This window comes from Balaenoptera acutorostrata, chromosome 4, assembly GCF_949987535.1.
Source record: "Balaenoptera acutorostrata chromosome 4, mBalAcu1.1, whole genome shotgun sequence".
Taxonomy (NCBI): domain Eukaryota; kingdom Metazoa; phylum Chordata; class Mammalia; order Artiodactyla; family Balaenopteridae; genus Balaenoptera; species Balaenoptera acutorostrata.
The window spans coordinates 116,262,915-116,287,807 of NC_080067.1; the positions used below are offsets into that span (position 1 = coordinate 116,262,915).

General features: G+C 35.4%; 1 long non-coding RNA gene across 2 annotated transcripts in view; it reads left to right on the forward strand.

Moving 5' to 3' along the window:
- The window catches only part of LOC130708120 (uncharacterized), a 72,016-nt gene that overhangs the window by 44,816 nt on the left and 2,307 nt on the right, over positions 1-24,893 (forward strand). Inside the window, exons 3-4 of one of the 2 annotated variants that reach the window (XR_009008187.1) lie at positions 7,169-7,328; positions 15,272-17,676. This is a non-coding gene — a long non-coding RNA (uncharacterized LOC130708120). Of the gene's footprint in view, positions 1-7,168; positions 7,329-15,271; positions 17,677-24,893 lie in introns of those variants that run through there. The other variant, XR_009008186.1, reaches the window with a different exon arrangement.

Here is a 24,893-nt window from a genome sequence, read left to right on the forward strand (position 1 = left end):
AGTAATTTCGCTTATTTTGAGAAAGTGAGTTACTTTAAGTGTATAAGTATTAATCCCACGTCTTCACTGGTTGGAAGATTTTTTTCTCATGAATTTTTCCCAGGTAAAGTAAGGCATTTTTGAAGATACAGTAATGCTCTTGGTCTAGAGTACCAATTAACTCACTACAGAGATACTTTTCCAAGTGGTACCCTAGTCCACTGAAAGACTTAATGTCGTGCCTAATCACCTCTATAATCAACATTCTAATAGGAAGTTTCTGGATATTTTCTAAACAAAATGATTTAAAGCAGTAATAATTGAAAACTGAAAAACTTGTTTTTTTCCCTGTATTAGGCTTCTTTATAAGTCAGGAATGATTGGTGATAACTCCTTCTAAGAGCTCATAAAGCTCAAGTAAAACATTAGAGGAATATTAAATTTACATAGACTTGGCAAGAAGGGACTGCCATGATACTACACAATGCAGATTATTCTACAAAATAGAAAAAAAAAAAACAATGAATACATATGCTCTGATTGTGAATAATGGGCAAGATGTTTCTAATCACTTTGAAATGACATTTATTGAGTGCTTATTATGTACAATGTATATATTTCAAATGCATCATCTCATTTAATTCTATAAGAAATATAAGGTAGGAAATTAATTATCTTTATTTTATAGATAAATAATTGTTTTTCAGAGAGGTTAAGTAATCTAAGATTGATTACAACTACTGCCCATGTTTTTAAGGATAAAAAAATGCTGAGCATAGGGTCAATGATACTATATAAATTCATTTTGCTATTTGATTAAGAACATACTTGTCAGCTAATAATATTTTATTGACAGTTTATTCAGTTACCAAGCATTGATTGAGCAACATTAAACTTCTTGATAGACAACCCAAGGAGGCCCAAAATTAAGGTAAATTTTATAGTCATATAATTCTAAAAAAAAAAAAAAAAAAAAAAAAGTGAATGGCCCAAGAAGAGTAAAATTTTAGGACAGCTAAGTTTTCAATGAGTTTACCTTTATTATTAGAAGGGGCTTGGAGAAGAAAGAAATGGAATATTAAGATATATTTGAGACTAGTAAATTGGTAATGCATAGTCCCATGATAACATTCAAGGAATGAGTATATTTAAAGTAAATTTTACTTTATTTTATATTACATTCAAAAATTAAGAGAATACTACTACAGTGTGCTTTTTTTCCACACATGCAAAACTTCTCCTTCTCAGCTGAAAGAATAGGCATAAATATTTTAAAATTTGGCTGAAAGTAAGACTAGCAAATGATGTTTTAAAAACAGAATTAGCTCACGTAGGTATAACAAATACAAATATTGTAGTCTACTTCATCTCAGTTATACCTTAAAACCTAAAACATGCAGAAATGCTATATTTGGGTTAATCAATAGTAAAGTGGTATAATACATGTGTATAAGATTAGTGTGCTCCAGAGAAAAGAACCAGTAGGATATATATAAATAAGATTTTTTGCAGAGATCATATATACATATATATATATAATTATATTATCTGATATATATATATATATATATATACACATATATGTATATATATGGGGCCACAGAGAGACACAGTGACAGAGTCAGAAACAGAGACACAGAGAGAGAAAGAGAGAGATTTGTTATAGGGAGTGACCCATGAGATTATGGACTGTTATCAAGAAGTCCCATGATCTGCCCTCTGCAAATTGGAGAACCAGGAAAGCCAATGATGTAGTTCAGTCTGAGTCTGAAGAGGCCCAAGAACCAGGAGTGCCAATATTCAAGGGCAAGATAAAGTGTATGTTCCAGTTCAACAGAGAAAAATTTTACTCTTCTTCCACCTTTTTGTTCTATTCAGGCCCTCAACATATTGGATGATATCATCCACATTGATAAGGGAGATCTTCTTAGTCTACCAATTCAAATGCTAATCTCTTCCAGAACACCCTCACAGACAAACCCAGAAATAATGTTTTGCCAGCTATCTGGGCATCCATTAGCCCAGTCAAATTGACACGTTAAAAATACTAACCATCACATGTTAATTGAAAACATTTAGTTAAAACAGAAAAGTATAAGGCAGAATATTATAAAATCTTTAATCAGACTGCACAAGGGTAATCACAGTTAACACTTTGTTGCATATCTTTGATCATTCATTTATTCATTTAAAACTATTTATAGATCACTTACAATGTATATGCTCTTTACCAGTCAACAGGAACATATTCCTGCCCTCATAGATATTACATTCTGGTGGGAAACCTAGGCACATCAACAGAGAGTTTGATGAGTCTGTTGATAGAATTGCAGCAAGGTTTGGGATGAGACCCTAATCCAGATTTACTGATCATAAAAAGATGTCCAAATCAAGTGATGCCAAAACTAAGACTTGGAGATTTTAGCTCAGGGGAAGTGTTAGGAAAGGGGAGAGAAGAAAAAGAGGAGAAATGTTTCTCAGACAGAGAATAGCATGTGCAGAGATCTAGAGATGAGAGAGAACAACATTGCATTCAAAAAAGTTAAAAAAAAAAAATTTTAGTTTCGGTAACAAAATTTTCTGGAAGTGAAGTGGAGAGAAGTGAGAAATAAATATGAGAAAGATCACATAGCGTTTTTAAAGTCATGGTAAGAACTTTGAATTTCATCCTAAAAGCAATGGGACCACAAAAGACTTTTAAATAGGCAAGTAACTGTGAGCAGATTCACATCTGGGAGAGATTGTGTTGGAGGATGCTAAACAGTGGGCAGTTAGGCCAGTTAGAAAGCTGAAGCAGTTATTCAAGTAAGAGACCATGATGACTTGAACTAGGTTGATGATAGTGGGGACAGAAAGAGGTGGATGGATTGGAGAGCTTACTTTCTGGTTTAGAGAAAATTTATTGTTGAGATGTAGGGGAGAGAGAGAAACAAATCAAAAGTGAAGACAAAGTTTTTGATTTTGCAGCTGGGTAAATAAAGTCACTATTGGCTGAGATAGGTCATCTAGGAGGATAATCAGATTTAATAAGAAAAATAATAATTCAATTTTAGAGATGCTGAATTTGAGGTTTTGATACTCAGGTAGACATGTCAAGCATACAACTGAAGATATGAATAGTTACAGATCCAAGCATCAGGGACATCATTACCAGATTTGTTATTAGGATGACTGGGGAGTATGAGTAAAGAAGGCTCAGGACATAAGCCATATTTAGGGCTGGGCAGATTAAGAAGAAATTACGATGGTAATGTTAAAAGGAAAAGTCAGAGAGATCCATCCACTTATTTTCTATATATTTATTGGACATCTGAGAGGCAGGAACCGTTTTTAGGTGTTAGGGAAAATATAACAGTCTAAGGTTCCTGCCCTTGGTGTGGGCCATGGAAATCAAGAAGGGGGACACAGTGCTTCAGGAAGTAAGTGGGAGATGTTTAAGTTTCTAAAAACTATATAGTAATCTTTCCAAATGTTCCATTTTTACCCATTGAATAATGGGAGTCTATGAAAATCTGGTATTTTCTAAAAATATAATGACTGGGCACTCCTTAGATGCCCTCACATTTATCGTAGATTTGATTAGGTTCCTCTCGGATCCTCTTAGAGGGCACATTGATATTAGTCTAAGTATCTTCTGCAATGGTTGGGAACTGGGGGAGCTGTATTGTCAGCAAGAGAATTTCATCTTTGTATTAGTCAACTCTGTTTGGAGAAGACTCTATACTGGGAACATCGCTGTGTGCTTTTATTGGCTTGGATCTCACTGCAGAACATAGTGTGTCTGTGCCTGTAGAAAACTCCCTGCCCTTATGTTTTCCAAATGGGTGCACCACTGGTCTTCCTCCTGTTACTATTGCCAACCTGCTTATCTTTAAGGGTAAAGACAATCCAGGAGGAATGTTCTCTATCACATTGCCAGTCCTAATAATCCCCTTTGTCCTTCAAACTCTATGGCTAAGTTCTCCTCTACACACTTCCTGTGATATTGTGCTCCTTTCTCAGGAAAACAATATTTTATTCAGCTTTCTCTATTATGATTCTGCACCCAGTTACAATGTGGGAGGAGGTGGTTTTCCCACACCACCAAGCAATTCTAGGACACCAGCTTTATGTCCTATATTCAATTTTGACACTTGCTAGAGATAGCATCAGATCCCACAGGTGAAGAGTCCTACAAGATTGCCCCCTACCCCACTTCACTTGCCAATCTCAAGTCTAGGTTGCCACCTGAATTTCTGACCCACTAGCTGAAGATTGGGTGTTCCAATGACTCCCCTCCTTGGGTTTGATTAATTTGCTAGAGCAGCTCACAGAATTTAGAGAAATATTTTGCTTACTAGATTGAAGGTAACTCAGAAGAGCCAGGTGGCAGAATGCATAGGGTAATATGAGGAAAGGACACAGAGCTCCCAAGCCCTCTCCAGGCACAACAATATCCCAAATTTCCAGGAGTTCACCAACCCAGAAGCTCTCTGAACCATGTCCTTTTGGGGTTTTATGGAGGCTTATTCCATAGGCATGATTGATTGAATCATTAGCTATTTGGCCATCAATTCAACCTCCAGCCCTTCTCCACTCTCCAGAGATCAGGGGGTAAGACCGAAAGTTCCAACCCTCCAATCACATGGTTGGTTCTTCTGGCAACCAGCAGAAAGTTACCCAATTAAAATAACAAAAGATACCTTTATGCTCTCATCACTTACGAAATTCCAAGGGTTTTAGAAGCTCTGTGCCAGAAATGGATGAAGACTAGATATATAATTATTATAAATCACAATATCAAAACTATATTTTCCAATCTGGTTCCATGTGAACTATTTTTGGTCAAAACCTTGATATTTCAGGCACAGGCATGCCCTGTGAACTTAGTTTCTGCAACTGATCATGCTCTTCTCCCCTTATTTTCAGTTCTTTGGAACATGTCAGTGTTAAATCCTGCTCCAATATTGGGTAATGGATGGAATAGGAGGTGAAGGAAGAAAAATCTTAAGTTTTTAATGTTACCTTAAATTCCTCAAATTACCATAAATTTGACAAGCAAAATTCATGAACACTGATAGGTACATCAGTTAAGAATTAAATCAAAATATCAGGGAGAATAAGAATTTGATATTTCAAAGTTAATAAAATTTTATATTAAATTATATAAGAACCAGTCTTCCTTATCTTCTACATAAATATCAGCTTAGCATACAATTTTAATATAGCCTCACTCACTTCCTTGATGTTCCAGGAACACACCAAACACTTTTGCCCTCAGGGCCTTTGCACTTGGTTCCCTTCTACCTTGGACACCTTCAAGGCTTGCTCTATCCCTTCCCTAAAATATTTATTCTAGCTCGATTACCTTTTCAGAGAGGCCTTCCCAGGCAGCCTTCTATTTCTTCATAGCATTATCACAAACTGATCTATATTTGTTTGTTTATATTCTTTCTACTTCTACTAGTTTCAAACTCCAAGATAAAACACATTTTGCTTATTTCAGTTATTGCTCAACTTACAGTGTCAAGAAGAGAGTTTGACTCATAGCTGGCATTCAATAAATAGTTGTTGAGTGAATTAATGAATAAGTCATTTATCTCCTATTGTATAGATCATTTGGCACAATGTTATTATTCCAATTAAACAAAAATAAGACAGCTAAAGATGATTACATTTTAATTTCTTAAACATTTATTAGCTTTATATACATATCATCTGCTTTTTGGAGATCAGGGAGAATCAAAATCTTTATGAAAAAATGTAGAAAAATGTTTAAAGTGTACATAATACAAACAAAAAAAAAGCCTAATCCCACTGCTAAATAATTTTACCATGTTTAGTTGTTATCATTTGAGGTTTAGTCCTGATTTCTCAGCTGTGTTTCATGTATCTCTTCACTGCAAGAAACTCCAAGGTCGGCTCCCATTTATTTATTCAAATTTTATAAGGATAAGTTATAAGTTATAAGCACAAGGATAAGTTATAACTCCTTGAGACAGAGCATCTCATTTTCCAAGCCACCCCACAGATATCAGCAATTACACTGCTATACAAAAGGTTTCCATCCAAGCAAATAATTTGTTTTCCAGTGAAAAATAAAGGATATCTCACCTCTGAAGAGAGATTTTTTGTTTCTTTCATAACTGCGAATGACCTGTGTGACCCACCTGGTCTTTCCACAAATGAAAGAAAGAAAATCCTTCAAGGGTAAAATATGAGTTATTCTATGAGAAAACAATTTTAAATTAAAAAAAAAGAAAGTGTTTGGCTTGTATCACGGCATGTGTCTGATTTGAATCACTTTCAGCTAGTACTGTTGTACCAGTTAAAATATTTTTGTTGTATAATGCATATGTAAAAGGAAGAAAATATTTTATTTCAGAATAAGCATTTGCAATAAGCATGAAAACCGTTCTCACATTATCAGAATAAATGAAATATTGTACATGAATATTTTATAGCTTACTGACAAATAAAGTCAAATAATGTCTTTGCACCTATACACATTTTTCTATGAAAAATTTCCAAAATTATACTGAAAAATATCTCTGCCTCATATAGAGGATGGAAATAGTAACTCAGCCATTTTGCAGAATACATAAAATAACTGAATGAGCCAAAATAAAACACAGTGCTTCCATGATTGTGGAAACATACTGAATAGTTTTAATTAGCTTAATTTTAAACTGTCTTTCAGTGGATTATTTTTGCACATAGATAATAATTTTTCATCAAGCATTGCTTCAATTAATTTTGTGAAAGCTCAACATTCTAGGTCACATGATTAAAAGACATTCACCAAATTTTATGCCAAAGCATTTGTTTCTCTTCCCTTCACAGGAAACTCCTTGGCTCAAATCTGCATTATATTTAATCTAGATATTTTAATCAACTCCCAACCTGTCTTACTGCCAATAATTTCAACTCAAGTGCTACTCAACACCATTTCTAGATAAATCTCTAATATAAGGGAAAACAGAGTAGTGAATTAAACAAACTGTAAAAAATCTTATAACTTTTTATAGATGCATGACTTTAGATAAATCAATTAACCTATCTGATTCAGTATCCTTGTCTGTAAATTGAAGATGATATCAGCTCTAGGATTTCTGTGAAAATAAAATAACATACCATTTGGCAAGAAGCATCAGAGGTTGAACATGGCAAGTGCTAACCTAATGCTAGTTCTCTTTCTTTTCCTTCCTAGGACATAAAATTATTCAAGTCCACTCACTGGTGTCTTCCTGTCTCTTTCATGATAAACTCCAAAATCACTAAGGCAAACAAATTCTCCATGATACATCAATATTCCCAACATCATTTCTCCCTGTGCTTCCTCCAGAATGCACCTGATGCTACAACAATGGGTAAGGCTGTGCAGCTACACAAAATACTATTTTCTGTGTTGTTGTTTTATTTTTCAAATAATCTGTAAGTTCTTTGTGGGGAGACACTGTATTTTGCTACTCCAAATATGCCTGAATTTAGAACTTTCCACTGTGGCTGATTAACTAGAAACCTATCCTCTATCCTTGTCCAGTTATCCCTTGCAATACTTCATGTAGTCTCAAGATACCCTTACCTCAGTTTGAAGAATAAGCCAATAGTATTCTCTCCAGAGATAATACATAACAATGTAATGGCAGAACAACAACTTTAAAATGTCAAATGGCTATGTAATAGGCTTTTTAAAAATCAGATGTACGGTTAAAGATGGCAATTAAAATATTTTATGTTACTAGTGTTCTCCACAGAAAAAAGACAAACCATAAATGATAAAATAGATATTTTAGTACATTTTCTTAAAGTTATGGAATAGACATTATAAAAATCGCCTCAATACTTCTTGTATCAAAGCCATTTTCAATGTAACTTTCAAACCACATCATCCATAGAAAGGGTATATTTCCCCAAACATTGAATATAGGCTAACCCTGTGGCTTGCTTGGTCCAACAGAATGTTTGTGTGAAATTCCAAGCAGGGATCTCAAAGGTCTTAATATACTTCTACACAGAACCTGGTTACTGCCAACTTAACAAATCCAGAAAAGCCTGCTGGAATATAAGAGATGATGTGGAGAAGAGTCTAATTGTCACAGATGAGGAAATCACAGACTAATGTAAAGATATTTGACCCTCAAACATATGACACAGCCCTTCTAAAACTGGCAGAGCTGAGCATTCAAAACAAGGTTGACTATAGACTTGAGTAAGCTCAGCTCAGATAAGAACAAACCAGGTGATCTATAGACGCATGAACACTAATAAATTTTTCAAGCTGCTGCATTTTGAGGTGGCAACTATTAAACTTTGTATTCTTTTAATTCACACTATTAAGCCAGAATACTATGTTATACAATATTCAAAGTACTGTCTTGAGGAAATTTTTAAAATGTGAAAATAAATTTCACATTTATTTCCTTACACCAATTTAAAATATCTTAGTCCTATATATATTTGGCATTCACTCTTTATTATACTTTACACTGCATTCTACTCTTCTTTATTATATTGTATACTGCTTCAGTTGTCAGTTCACACTGGATATGGAAATAAATGTCTTAACATTCATAGTAATTTATTTAAAAGATCCGTATTGAGTACTGGCTGAAGGCAAAGGCAGCCTACTCTAAATCAGGGGTGGAGAGGTTAAACAGTAACTGTCCTGAGATAACCCGCCAATGAAACTTTTTAGTCAGGACAGCCAAGAAGCATATGCTGTCCACGGCTTTGGCAAATGGAAAATCATTTTCACTTCACACTCCAATTAGGATTTTCCATTTCCCACCGGAAATTAAAAAAAAAAAGACCAACAACAACATCCTCCATCCCTCACTGTACTGTGACATGTTGATGTATACACCAGAATATGACAGAGCACACTGCCTCAGGACACGATATTCAACTCAAAGGAGATAGATACTGCTACAGCCCCAATCATCCTTCCTAGGATATAGAAGCAAAGCAAGAATTTAGCAGCATGAAGTGTATGATGTAAGAAGGAAAATCCTCTTTAGCAATGTTGTTCTCTCATATAACATTAAGGATCCTGGTGTAGGAAAATGTGACCCCAGTGTAAAACACATTAAAAAAGATTAGCAGAATTTGAAGAATTCTAGAAAAAGGAGGTCAGTATACATTGTACAAGAATATTACTGTTCCAGCCATACTGGCTTAAGGATTTCCAAAGAACAAATTGGGAAATAATACCATTGAGGAGAGTGTGAGAAATTTTATTAGCATACGATGGCACAGAATCCATAATTTGTTGTATTTATAATTAAATTAACAGAGTAGCAAAGCTTATTGTATATTATATAAAGCTGATTTCGGAGTACAGTATGACTATTTTTAAGACTTGGATTGTCATCATAAAGTTCTGAATCAACTCAATCCTTCAGGTAAACTATAGATATCTATAGCAGTTGGATGCTGACAACAATTATTAAGAGGACACTTCAGGAAATACTGTTTGATAAGGGCTGTTGGTTTGTTTATTTCTGTGTGTGTGATGTCACATGTTACATAAACCACCTGCTGGGCAATGAGAAGGAAAAAAGGATTAAGATGACACAATCTCCTGAACTCAGAAACTCACAATCTAGTTTGTCAGTTGAAATTGGCACTGCATTTAGAAAACTACTAGAATAGTAGTAGCATTAAAAAGCACTTTATAGTACTTCCTATGCCTCAGGTTCAGATCGAAGTGCTTTACCTAGGTATGCTCAATGAATTATCACAACAAATCTATCTATGAGCTAGGGACCACTGTTACGCTTATTTTGCAAATGAGGAAAGTGAGGCACACATTAGTAATTGTCATTAGAAACTCAGCTGGAAAGTATTGGGTTGGCAAAAACTTCATTCGGGTTTGAGTAAACTAACCGAATGAACTTTTTGGCCAGGCCAATAAATAAAATGGGACTTGAAGGCAGCCAATCTGGCTCCAGTGTGTGTGCCCTTAACCACTATACTCTACAGATTCTCTTGGCACCTTTAAAATACTTTGGAGAGCAGTTATTTGCTTCAATTTGTTCAATGTCATTCTAGGTTGGTACCTCCGTATCTTAGAGTCTGTGTAGCTAAAAAGCTCTATAAGAGCATTTCAGTCTATAAAACATTTTATTCATTTATACAACTCACATCAGGATAAATTATCCATGATGTCTTTTTTTTTTAACATCTTTATTGGAGTATAATTGCTTTACAGTGTTGTGTTAGTTTCTGCTGTATAAAAAAGTGAATCAGCTATATGCGTACGTATATCCCCATATCCCCCCTCCCTCTTGCATCTCCCTCCTTATCCCATCCCTCTAGGTGGTTGCAAAGCACTGAGCTGATCTCCCTGTGCAGCTGGTTCCCACTAGCTATCTATTTTACATTTGGTAGTGTATATATGTCAAGGCTACTCTCTCACTTCGTCCCAGCTTACACTTCCCCCTCCCCGTTGCCTCAAGTCCATTTTCTACGCTTGTGTCTTTATTCCTGTCCTGCCCCTAGGTTCATCAGAACCATTTTTTTTTTTTTAGATTCCATATATATGTGTTAGCATACAGTATTTGCTTTTCTCTTTCTGACTTACTTCACTCTGTATGACAGACTCTAGGTCCATCCACCTCACTACAAATAACTCAATTTCATTTCTTTTTATGGCTGAGTAATATTCCATTGTATATATGTGCCACATCTTCTTTATCCATTCATCTGTCAATGGACACTTAGGTTGCTTCCATGTCCTGGCTATTGTAAATAGTGCTGCAGTGAACATTGTGCTACATGACTCTTTTTGAATTATGGTTTTCTCAGGGTATATACCCAGTAGTGGGATTCCTGGGTCATATGGTAGTTTTATTTTTAGTTTTTTAAGAAAGCTCCATACTGTTCTCCATAGTGGCTGTATCAATTTACATTCCTACCAATAGTGCAAGAGGGTTCCCTTTTCTCCACACCCTCTCCAGCATTTACTGTTTGTAGACTTTTTATGATGGCCATTCTGACCAGTGTGAGGTGATACCTCATTGTAGTTTTGATTTTCATTTCGCTAATGATTCTGATGTTGAGCATCTTTTCATGTGTTTGTTGGCAACCTGTATATCTTCTTTAGAGAAATGTCTGCGTAGGTCTTCTGCCCATTTTTGGATTGGGTTGTTTGTTTTTTTGATATTGAGCTGCATGAGCTGCTTGTATATTTTGGACATTAATCCTTTGTCAGTTGCAAAAATGTCATTTGTAAATATTTTCTCCCATTCTGAGGGTTAGCTTTTCATTTCGTTTAGGTTTCCTTTGCTGTGCAAAAGTTTTTAAGTCTCATTAGGTCCCATTTGTTTATTTATGTTTTTATTTCCGTTTCTCTAGGAGGTGGGTCAAAAAGGATCCTTCTATGATTTATGTCATAGAGTGTTCTGCCTATGTTCTCCTCTAAGAGTTTTGTAGTCTCTGGCCTACATTTAGGTCTTTAATCCATTTTGAGTTTATTTTTGTGTATGGCGTGAGGAAGTGTTCTAATTTCATTCTTTTACATGTAGCGGTCGAGTTTTCCCAGCACCACTTACTGAAGAAACTGTCTTTTCTCCATTGTACGCTCTTGCCCCCTTTATCAAAGATAAGGTAACCATATGTGCGTGGGTTTATCTCTGGGCTTTCTATCCTGTTCCATTGATATATATATCTGCTTTTGTTCCAGTACCATACTGTCTTGGTTATTGTAGCTTTGTAGTATAGTCTGAAGTCCAGGAGCCTGATTTCTCCAGCTCCGTTTTTCTTTCTCAAGATTGCTTTGGCTATTCAGGGTCTTTTGTGTTTCCATACAAATTGTGCAATTTTTTCTTCTAGTTCTGTGAAAAATGCCATCAGTAGTTTGATAGGGATTGCATTGAATCTATAGATTGCTTTGGGTAGTATAGTCATTCTCACAATGTTGATTCTTCCAATCCAAGAGCATGGTATATCTCTCCAACTGTTTGTATCATCTTTAATTTCTTTCATCACTGTCTTATAGTTTTCTGCATACAGGTCTTTTGTCTCCTTAGGTAGGTTTATTCCTAGGTATTTTATTCTTTTTGTTGCAATGGTAAATGGGAGTGTTTCCTTAATTTCTCTTTCAGATTTTTCATCATTATTGTATATGAATGCAAGAGATTTCTGTGCATTAATTTTGTATCCTGCTACTCTACCAAATTCGTTGATTAGCTCTAGTAGTTTTCTGGTAGCATCTTTAGGATTCTCTATGTATAGTATCATGTCATCTGCAAACAGTGACAGCTTTACTTCTTCTTTTCTGATTTGGATTCCTTTTATTTCTTTTTCATCTCTGACTGCTCTGGCTAAAAGTTCCAAAACTATGTTGAATAACAGTGGTGAGAGTGGGCAATCTTTTCTTGTTCCTGATCTTAGTGGAAATGGTTTCAGTTTTTCACCATTGAGAACAATGTTGGCTGTGGGTCTGTCATATATGGCCTTTATTATATTCAGGTAGGTTCTGTCTGTGCCTACTTTCTGGAGAGTTTTTACCATAAATGGGTGTTGAATTTTGTCAAAAGCTTTTTCTGCATCTATTGAGATTATCATATAGTTTTTATCCTTCAGTTTGTTAATATGGTGTATCACATTGATTGATTTGCATATATTGAAGAATCCTTGCATTCCTGGGATAAACCCCACTTGATCATGGTGTATGATCCTTTTAATGTGCTGTTGGATTCTGTTTGCCAGTATTTTGTTGAGGATTTTTGCATGTATGTTCATCAGAGATATTGGTCTGTAGTTTTCTTTTTTTGTGACATCTTTGTCTGGTTTTGGTATCAGGGTGATGGTGGCCTTGTAGAATGAATTTGGGAGGGTTCCTCTCTCTGCTATATTTTGGAAGAGTCTGAGAAGGATAGGTGTTAGCTCTTCTTTAAATGTTTGATAGAATTCGCCTATGAAGCCATCTGGTCCTGGGCTTTTGTTTGTTGGATGATTTTTAATCACAATTTCAGTTTCAGTGCTTGTGATTGGTCTGTTTATATTTTCTATTTCTTCCTGGTTCTGTCTCAGAAGGTTGTGCTTTTCTAAGAATTTGTCCATTTCTTCCAGGTTGTCCATTTTATTGGCATAGAGTTGCTTGCAGTAATTTCTCATGATCCTTTGTATTTCTGCAGTGTCAGTTGTTACTTCTCCTTTTTCATTTCTAATTCTGTTGATTTGAGTCTTCTCCCCTTTTTTCTTGATGAGTCTGGCTAATGGTTTATCAATTTTGTTTATCTTCTTGAAGAACCAGCTTTTAGTTTTATTGATCTTTGCTATTGTTTCCTTTATTTCTTTTACATTTATTTCTGATCTGCTCTTTATGATTTCTTTCCTTCTGCTAACTCTGGGGGTTTTTTGTTCTCCTTTCTCTAATTGCTTTAGGTGTAAGTTTAGGTTGTTTATTTGAGACTTTTCTTGTTTCTTGAGGTAGGATTGTATTGTTATAAACTTCCCTCTTAGAACTGCTTTTGCTGCATCCCATTGGCTTTGGGTCGTCATGTTTTCATTGTCATTTGTTTCTAGGTATTTTTTGATTTCTTCAGTGATCTCTTGGTTATTTAGTAGTGTATTGTTTAGCCTCCATGTGTTTGTATTTTTTTTTTGTATTTTTTATAGTTTTTTTTTCCTGTAACTGATGTCTAGGCTCATAACATTGTGATCGGAAATGATACTTGATACAATTTCAATTTTCTTAAGTTTACCAAGGCTTGATTTGTGACCCAAGATATGATGTATCCTGGAAAATGTTCCATGAGCACTTGAGAAGAAAGTGTATTCTGTTGTTTTTGGATGGAATGTCCTATAAATATCAATTAAGTCTATCTTGTTTAATGTGTCATTTAAAGCTTGTGTTTCCTTATTTATTTTCATTTTGGATGATCTGTCCATTGGTGAAAGTGGGGTGTTAAAGTCCCCGAATCAAGATGGCATACTAGGAGGACATGGAATTTGCACGTCGTCACAACTAGTGCACCTACACGGCACTAGTGGGGGACCATGGACACCTAAAGGGACGGGAGGAACCCCCAGTAACTGAGTAGGATGTGGGGCATGGTGGGACTGAAGGGGGAGGAGAAGTGAAGGCAGGACGGGACTGGCACCCCTGAGTGGTGGCTGGGGGAGAGGAAGGGATCCCAAGCCCGAGGGAGAAACTGTGGAACAATTGGGAGAGCAGAGGATCAAAAGTGAGCACGGCCAGGTTTCTCCTGACCACTTGGGCCACCAGAAGCCTGCTGAGATCCCAGGCCTGATCCTCTGCCCACCAAGATCCCCTCAAGATGCGTGGGTCCTGAGGGAGTGGGAGGGAGGGAAGAGGGAGCAAAAGTAAAGGCCGGACCTCCGGGACTGGCGCCCCTGAGGGGTGGCTGGGGGAGAGGAAGAGTTCCTACACCCACCAGCACCCACCCACAGTTAGGGGTCCAGTGGGGACAGGGAGACCCTGGGGGAGATGGTGGGGGAGGGGCGCAAGGGAACGGAAGGGAATGGGGACACTGCTTTCCCTGTCCACTTAGGTACCGGGAAGAGTGTTGGGCTCCCAGGCCTAATCCTCTGCCCTTGGAGCCTCCTTCATGTTGTGCGGAGCCCAAACCCCACCCCTACACCCCCACACAGAGCCCTACCTCTACACTCGGAGACCCCTTCAATGAGCTGGGCCACACACACTCACTCAGGGCCCTACCTCCAAACTGTGGAATGCCGCACTCCAGACACCCTCCTTTTGAAATGCTGCCTCTCCCCTTCCACGCAGGTCCTAAGCAGAGGCTCTGCCCCAGGCTTGAATGTCACCCTACCTGGGCCTCGCCTCCAGGGCCTTTTCCGACTACATGGGTCCTGAGCCTAGGCCCCACCCAAAGCTCAAACGTCACCCCCCACACTTGCCTAGGTCCTGCCCCACCCTAAACCCTGCCCCTGCCTAAGTTCCACCCTCGCCTAAACTCCACCCCCATAATCATGGCTTTTCTTTGTTTTTTCCTCTTTTAGATTGGGGTTGCATTTTAACTTGTTGATTCATTGTTCTTGATTCTTTTATTTTTTAGTTTTCCTAATAAATCTTTTAATTTTCTAATTTTATTTTATTCTTTATAATTTCTTACTGTTCTCTCCTTTTGGCTTGTTTCCCCCCCCCCCTTTTTTTTTTCTTTTTTCTGTTGTGGTGTTATTTTACTTTGTTGCAGTTGTTTCAACTATAGTCTTATTTTTCCTAATATACTTTTTGTCTTTCTAAATTTATTTTGTTTTTTATTCTTTGATATTGTACTGCTCCTTTTATTCTTTCTTTTTTTTTTTTTTCTGTGCCACAAAGCTTGCAGGATCTTGGCTCCCAGGCCAGAGGTCAGGCCCAAGCTGCTGTGGTGGGGGCTCCAAGTTCAAACCACTGGACTAACAGAGAATCTCAGACCCCAGAGAATATCAATCGGAGTGAGACCTCCCAGAAGTCCTCATCTCAGCACCAAGACCCAGCTCTGTCCAACTGCCTGCAAACTCTAGTGCTGGACGTCTCAGGCCAAACAACCAGTAAGACAGGAATACAGCACCACCCATCAAAAAAAAAAAAAAAGAAAATGAAATGACAAAAAAGTATGTTATAGATGAAGGAGCAAGATAAAACCCTACAAGACCAAATAAATGAAGGTGAGATAGGCAACCTACCTGAAAAAGAATTCAGAGTAATGATAGTAAAGATGATCCTAAATCTCAGAAACAGAATGGAGAAAATACAAGAAACATTTAACAAGGATCTAGAAGAACTAAAGAGCAAACAGACAGTGATGAACAACACAATTACTGAAATTAAAAATACTCTAGAAGGAATCAATAACAGAATAACTGAGGCAGAAGAATGGATAAGTGAGCTGGAAGATAAAATGGTGGAAATAACTGCCAGGGAGCAGAATAAAGAAAAAAGAATGAAAAGAATTGAGGACAGTCTCAGAGACCTCTGGGACCACATTAAATGTACCAACATTCGAAGTATAGGGGTCCCAGAAGAAGAAGAGGAAAGGAAAGGGTCTGAGAAAATATTTGAAGAGATTATAGTCAAAAACTTCCCTAACATGGGAAAGGAAATAATCAGTCAAGCCCAGGAAACACAGAGAGCACCATACAGGATAAACCCAAAGAGAAACACGCCGAAATGCACATTAATCAAACTATCAAAAATTAAACACAAAGAATATTAAAAGCAGCAAGGGAAAAGAAACAAATAACATACAAGTGAATCCCCATAAGGTTAATAGCTGATCTTTCAGCAGAAACTCTGCAAGCCAGAAGGGAGTGGCAGGACATATTTAAAGGGATGAAAGGGAAAAACCTACAACCAAGATTACTCTACCCAGCAAGGATCTCATTCACATTCGATGGGCAAATTAAATCCTTTACAAATAAGCAGAAGTTAAGAGAATTCAGCATCTCCAAACCAGCTTTAAAACAAATGCTAAAGGAACTTCTCTAGGCAGGAAACACAAGAGAAGGAAAAGACCTACAAAAACAAACACAAAACAATTAAGAAAATGGTAATAGGAACTTACATATCGATAATTACCTTAAATGTAAGTGGATTAAATGCTCCAACCAAAAGACATAGACTAGCTGAATGGATACAAAAATAAGACCTGCACATATGCTGTCTGCAAGAGACCCACTTCAGACCTATGGACACATACAGACTGAAAGTGAGGGAATGGGAAAAGATATTCCATGCAAATGGAAATCAAAAGAAAGCTGGAGTAGCAATTCTCATATCAGACAAAATAGACTTTAAAATAAAGACTATTACAAGAGACAAAGAAGGACACTACATAATGATCAAGGGATCAATCCAAGAAGAAGATATAACAATTATAAATATTTATGCATGCAACATAGGAGCACCTCAATACACAAGGCAAATGCTAACAACCATAAAAGGGGATATCCAGGATATCTTAATATGACTAATTATAAGAAATAGTTTTTTGATACACAGTCTGAATAAGAGGCATGTTTTCCTTCACTGACTCTGAAATGAGATTTAAATGTATGAGCAGTCCAACAAGGCTAATTTTCAAGTTGTTACATGTTTGTACCCTAAACTTGAAATGTATTATCAAATAAGAGCAGTTTTATATCCCCCTTTATATTTGAGCATTTTTTTCTCTTCCCTTCGCTTCTTCCCTGTTTTGCTTCTTCTCAGACCATTTTTGACATTAAAAAAAAAAAAAAGGCTTCCCTGGTGGTGCAGTGGTTGGGAGTCTGCCTGCCAATGCAGGGAACATGGGTTTGAGCCCTGGTCCGGGAGGATCCCACATGCCGCGGAGCAGCTGGGCCTGTGCGCCACAACTACTGAGCCTGCGCTCTCGAACCCATGAGCCACAACAACTGAAGCCTGTGCACCTGGAGCCTGTGCTCCACAAGAGAAGCCACCGCAATGAGAAGCCTACGCACCGCAACGAAGAGTGGCCCCCACTCACCACAACTAGAGAAAGCCTGCGCGCAGCAACGAAGATCCAACGCAGCCAAAAATACAATAAATAATTTTTTTTTAAAAATGTATAACTTCAGGGAGTTTACAATCTAGTTGGAAACAACAATACAAGACAGGAATATGAAAATATACTTTATGCTATAGGGATTAAGAAAAGATCAAAATGTAGCAAAATAATTAAGGATAATTTTAAGATTGAATTATCCTTATACAATTATATTGAACACTGAAGTGTTGCAAGGCAGACAAATATATAGAAGACTGAAAAATCCAGTTGGATGGAAAACACCAGTGCATACAGGAAAAATCATTTGGTTTTTCTGGAGCCAATACTTTGCACTGTGATGTAAGGACTCCTAGGATTATATTAGTAGTATAGAACCAGATCACTAAGGACTATGAAAATTACTTCAAAGAATTGGAGACCAGTTATCAAAACTTTTAAAATTGCTGACTGCCTCAATATAAAATGTTTACACATTCACTAAATAGATAAATGTTTTCATTTATATAAAATTATTATATTAATTGATATAAATAATGTTTCATAAGACACTGTATAATGTGCATTATATATATATATACACATTTAGAAATTAAAATTATCACATACAGAGGAGCTAAGTAACATTTTAAAATGTAAAGCTATACACAATGCTACTATTAGCTAAAATTCCATTTACACTTAGGGAAACACCCTCCTGAGAATTGCTATTTGGGGGCTGAATTCTTGTCAGATAGCACTGTCTTTTTAAAATGTATATTAACTTAACAACATACTTGCTGAATTCATAAATATTGCTAAGTGTAACATTAGGTCTGCTCATTTCTTGTTTAACTCTGCTGATTCAATATGTTACCCAGAGGAATCATTTTAGACAACATCAACACTTTATGGTGATAATTTCATTGGTAATATATATTTAAAACCCTGGACACAGTTAAATTATAATACATAGAAATGCACTTAAAGCAAACAAAAGAGTGGAGGTATCACTGTCAACCCCTCTGTGTGGTGAAACCTCAACCATTCCTCAGGATGCCTTTGATACCTTGTGTGACACATACAACAGCATTTTTATGTAACTTATTAATAAAGAATAATTATAGATTTTAAGTCAAAATGTTGACATAAAGATAAATTCTCATGTTTCCTTTACACACTAATGAAGGTAGACTGGGTAACCAGGATTTAATGCACAGAAATTTAACATGAAACTTTAGAAGGAAACAATATAAGACCTGTAGGTGACTATGGCTTCAGACAACAGAGAGTAACTGTAAGAAATTTATAAGAAGATAGAGTGTCCTGTGAAAAATCGTCTTGTATAATTTGATAGAAAAGTGCTCAGGAAAAAGAAAATTTGAGTGAGGAAGTGTGGTTGACTATTGATTCCTGCCTGACAGTGCTTTGCTTTGCCCCATTTTCTCCCGATCGTTTATTTGCACTAAGATTGCTGATATTAGCTTGGCTTCCCCCAGTTTTGAAAGGAATGTTGAACTCCATTTATAATTTTAGCCTGGGATCTCCAATTTAAAGTCCTATTCATTCAAGACATAAATTATAGAAAAAATTAAATAAAATTGTATCACCCACAAAGACAAAAAGATTGGTAGATGATTCAGATGCAGAAAACAACAACATTTGGGCTATGTCAAGCAACTTTGGGTATGGGGCAAGTTGGCAAAACAGCTTGGATTCTTCTCCAGAGTGAAAAACAAAATTTTGATGAAATGTAGGGAAGGGGAAAGACATGATTCAGGTTTTAGTCTAATTTAGATTAATGAATTTAGACCAATTAAATTAGACAAAATTTAGAGAAGAAACAAAAAGAGGGTTCAGAGGAGACAGACATTGATGAGATACATAAACACGTAGCAGAGGTAGACAAAGAAGAAAAGGGAAAAATGAATATGAAAAGGAGAAAGACAAACTCTAAATTTAGAACCATATCTAGGACCAGGCTAAGAATGGGGTCTTGAACGTGTCTGATATGTGTGTTCAACTGAAATGGAAAACAATTCTTTGCTTTTACTCCCATCAGTAGACGAGATCTAATTTCTCTCTGCTTGATGACTCAGTTTACCAATAAAATTTGGCAGAAGTGATGTTCTGGGCTTGCTAATACTAAGTCAAAAGAAGATTTGCATGTTCCACCTGGCTCTCATAGCACACTCACTACTGGAATCCATCTGTAACGTTGAAATGACCATGAAGTCTCATGGAGAGGCTCACATAGAGAGAACGAAACCTCCAACCAAAAGCCCCAGCTGAGCTCAAAACAGATAGCCAACATCAACTTGGCAATCATATCACTAAGCACACATGCGAATAGGTTCTCCAGCCCAACTGAGCCACTCTAACTTATGCTATAGAAGGCAGAGATCTTACAAGACGTATTTTTGTTCAGTTCTTAACCCCTAGCAAACTGACACATATAGAAAATATTTAATGGATATTTGTTGAATGAATGAACGAACAAATGCACTGTTATGCTCAAAAGCATACTTCACTGACCAGTAGGTTTTTAAAAATTAGGAGTAGGTTATGACTCGCAAGTCTCAGAAGGAGTTTCTCACCTTCAAGCAGTCTCACATATTGGATAAGTTTCAGTTTATTTTGGCACATCCACCATGACATGGCCATTTTGATGGCGTGGCCGTTGAGAAACAGAATGCAAAAACCTCCAGAGAAAACTGTTTTTATTTATATTTGGTGATAGTCTCCACTTGTCAATCAGAATTGGCACTCTGGTGGAAACTAATTAACCAACTTGACCTAGATTCCAGAATATGACTCTTAGGAAAAACCATCTTTAATGTACTTTATGCATCTTGAGGATGTGAATCAAGTTGTGGCTCTAACACTCCTCACCCCTTTTTTATTAGATGTTGAAGAAAGAAATTAAAATACATCACAAATTATAATGTTTTTTTAAAAACAGTGGTTGAATAAATCTATTTTCTCCTAAAAATTAGATCTTTTTTAATATAAGTTTAGACTTCTACAACTGATATTTGATCCTAGGCATCAAATTTTTCAGTCTGATGTAAACATTTGTTTTTAAAGTGTACATTTAAAAAACTTTAAAATGTTAAAACCAGGTTGTATTCTATCAAATATTATCTTTGTTCATACCTATGGAGGTACTTCATGAAGTCAGATACTACTAGGAAATGTGAAACAAAATATATAATTTTCCAATGTTTAATACTGCAAAGAATGAAATATTATTCAAACATATAAATGTCCTTCTGGGGATGATGACTACTGCAGTAAGGATAGGGTTTCACAACATAAAATTTGGTTTTTATTTTAAAATGCTTTGTAAAACTAAAAAGTACAGAGTAATTTAACATAGACATGTAGTATCTCCAAAAAAGACAGAGTGTAGATAATACTCATGCCTATTCTAGCCTCCTTTTATGCCTTTTCTCCATTCTACATGCTGCTACAACCAATTAATTCAAAGTTCTTTGCACATGGCAGTGTTTTTCAAAGTGTAGTTTATGAACTTCTCTTGGCCTGTGAAACAAATACAGTAGCAAATATTACTTATACTACTACTAACAATGATAATTTTTAGTCCCATAATAATAATAATAATATTTTAAATATAGAATAAATAATAGAATCATATTACCTGCAAGTATGCCTTCATGACACTTTTGTTTCACTGTGTATGTTTGTATGTGCTGATCTCACGTGTACTATAAATAAATATACTTGAGTAAGTAATACCGAAGAAAATTTGAAAGCCATTGTATGAAGAGTGATAGCAAGTTGAATTGGATATTCTGCCTGTTGTTAGAATTAGAATTTGTGCCAAAGCCAAGAGTTCACTGAACAGAAGCCAGTTGATATTCTCTCCCAAGTTTCTTGTTCTTAGAGAGGAAAGTTATTGCCATTTATTCTTAAGCATGATTTAGTCTATTTCTGTACTTCAGATATTTAAAGAGACTATTTTCAGTGTTGCTTTGAAATTAAGTGACTCACAACTTCAATCCCGTAATGTTTAGACTAGTTATGAAGCTCTTGGAAGTATAATTATGCTTCAGATATTTTCACCTCCATTAAGATTGAAGTTACCCAGTAGAAAAATCCCCAGAGCCCAGGAGGAAAGAAGAGGCAAGTAGGTCATCCCAGCTCCTAGTCTAGTCAAGTGTTCCAGAATAGTTTAGCTGGTTCAACATGCCTTTTATGATAAAGGCACAGAATTAAAGAACAAAGTCAGTAATGAGAAATGTTACATGAATTGTATGGAAAGGAGTTTATAAGAAAACAGAAGATAATAAATTTGGATAAACTCAATTTAGGCTATTAAATAGACATAGACACTGAAATGCATTTCAAAATGAAAAATAGAGGTAAGCTTTGATGAAAATATAATAAGGTCTGGCCTTGAAGAGGTTACATGAGTCCACAATCACTCACTTATTTTTTTACTCAACAAATATTAAAGACTAAATATCCCAAGGAGAATATAATGATGAAAATTCTAACTTTAAGGAAGTTTCATAAAAAATTTGATAGAAATATGAGCCAAGTGCATGTAATCCCCATAAAGCCTTGCTACCTGCAGTCAAGTCTGAGCTTCATGTAAAATTCAAAGAAATGCCAACCAGTTCAAAATCTAATAAGGATTTGAAAGGCATTATATTTACTGTTCCTTAAAAAATGCAAATATAACTTATAAAATCCATTATGCAATTTATTATAGGTTATAAAAACTTATCTACCATATGTTCAAGTTTTTCTTTCTATAAAGTCTCTATAACTTTTCCCCAAACTAAGCACAAACTGATTCTTTCTTCTCTGTTCATCTCATCTTTAGATCTATTAACTGATCTTCTGACTGAGATTGTCTGTACTTGCCTATTTAAATCTATCAAATCTATAAATATTCATACATATTTTCTGTCCCATGTAAAAGTAAATAAAATATTGATACAATATGGAAAATATAATGGGAAAATGATACTAATAGAAATAAAGAGCACTGAAAAAAAATAATGTTGAGAGAGAGAAGATTCATTCAGTGCCAGAGGCATTAATGCAAGTTGTTGGTAAAATTCAAAATGGATTATTTCTAATGAATACTTTCAAATGTTGGGTATAAACTTTAGTGAGGTAAAATATTTGGATTTATAAGAACAGGGAGGTATTGTTACATCGTAAATTGCCTGAGACTGCAAAGAGTGAGAGTTTTGTTGATGAAGAGACAAGTTTTAAGTAAGATTCCTGGGAAACAACTCTATTAAGTGGATAAGACAAAAGAATGAGCCAGATAACAGATGGCAAGAGGAAAAGAAGACTGAATAATTCTGTGTCAGGTAATAAACAAGATTAGAAAATAACAGATGCCACAAACAGATCAAGAAGTTCAATGATATACAGGGCTATCTGATATATACTGTGAGACTATTCTTGTGCTGTGGGTAAAATTTCCTTTGAAAGATATAAAAAATGATGTCATAAAATTGTTCACTTTTTCCAAAATATTAACAATTTTGCCTATTTTTGAGAAAAATTATTGTAGGATATAAACTGTCTGCTAAGACTAAAATAAAAATTACAATATAGCAATACCATACTCTATGAACGTACTTAGGGAATTTTTGTTTGCTTATTTGATATTTTTTGTTTTTTAAAATTAAGATGAGCTATCAAAGAATGAAAGATGTAAAATTACTCCTAAATAAGTCTGCTTAGAAAATAATATGAACAACTGTTTCTTTGACTCAAAATTATGTTAGTGAATATATCCTGGGAAAGAATTAATAGAGATGTAGGAATTACTGTTTTGTTTTGCTTTAAGTAAGCATAATATAATTCAGTATCCCATTTTATATCAAATAATAATTGACAAAGATCATCAATTACCTGAGTCTGTCCCCCTTTTACTACTTTTACTTCATATGGATTAATGAATACTAGAAATTGATAAAACACTGTATGCTATTTAAAATATAGCTTTTTACTTATTCTAATATGTGAAACAATTTAAGCAACAAAGTAATTTTTATCTAAGAATATTACTTCTCTGACCTAAAATCAGTGACTTCTTCAGGTTATCAGATGGATTTATAGAAAATAAACATAGCTGAGCAAGTCTCATGTGGTATCTAACAGTTAAGGAATGCAAATGACATTTGTTGGATTTCATTCACCACAGTGAGGCAAATTATAAAGCCAGGTAAGAGTGAGAAATAAAGAATACTTTCTCCTAATCTAAGTAAACGTAAGAGCCTACAGCTAGGAACCTACTGCAGAAAACTAACTTTCTTATTTTTCTTGTCTGTCTTCAGGCTTGATTAGCTGAGCTGGTCTGAGTCAATTTTAAGATTAATCCAGGTAGTGTTGAACTGACCAGCTGACCAGCTGACTGAAAAATATCTGCCCTTGGTAAACAAAGGGACCAGGAATTAGAAAGTGAAAATTTCACTACTATGGGTCAGGCAATTTAAACATATTCTACAATAACTCTTTATATGTTAAAAAAATATTATATTACCTTATGTGCTGTGTGTTATTTGCACTTAGAGAAAGTTAACCTTTGTGATTAAATGATGTTGTATTGGAAAAATGGTTACATGAATACATTCTCACAGTTTATTCACCCTTTTTTTGAAGAATGTCATCTTTCAATTTTTTCTTTGTACGTTATTAGTTTCTGAGCTCCTTCTTTTTCACTTTAGCTCAATTTTATCTAACACTTTGGTTTTGCCTCAGTGAGATTCAAACTTTTCAAGTTTATACCTGTCTTAACATGTTAACCTTATAAAGCTTCTGTATCCATCTATTCCTCTAGAGATCAGATTGTCAATTATAGTTGCAATTTACAATGCATCTAGTTTTTAAAAACTTCTACTAGCACCAGTAAGGTATACTTCAATAATTACTCTACTTCACTTTTTTTCCATGTTATTTTCCCTAATTACTTAACTGGAATCCAAATGATTAAGATAACTATGTTCAAAAATCAATAGTTTGAAATCATTTTTAACCCCACTGAGGTATAATGATTTTAGGAAGATTCTGTAGTTATTCTTAAAAAGTAGTATATAAACCTGTCTGGTGCATTCCATATATCTCAAGTGAGTCTAGATTTAAACCTGAGGTGGCATAACAGACAACTAATTTTATTGAAACTTGTTAACAAAGAATCTAATGTCTATGTAACCAGAAAATGATTTGATTTTTGTCTTCAGTCTAATCCCCAATATTCTTATTTCACCAATCTTCCCTTCAGCATTCTACTACTTTCAAAGTTAGTTGTTATAGGATGTCTTTTCTTTTGCTTCATAACCAAATTAATTTAAACAAAAAAAGAGGTATTCAACTGCTCTCAAACTAATGCATTATCTTTCTGCATAACAGGATTGAAATTGTGACTTTAACATTAAAAAAAGGACTTGAGAAATAATAGCTAAAAGACAATTGTCACATTCGACCCTTACA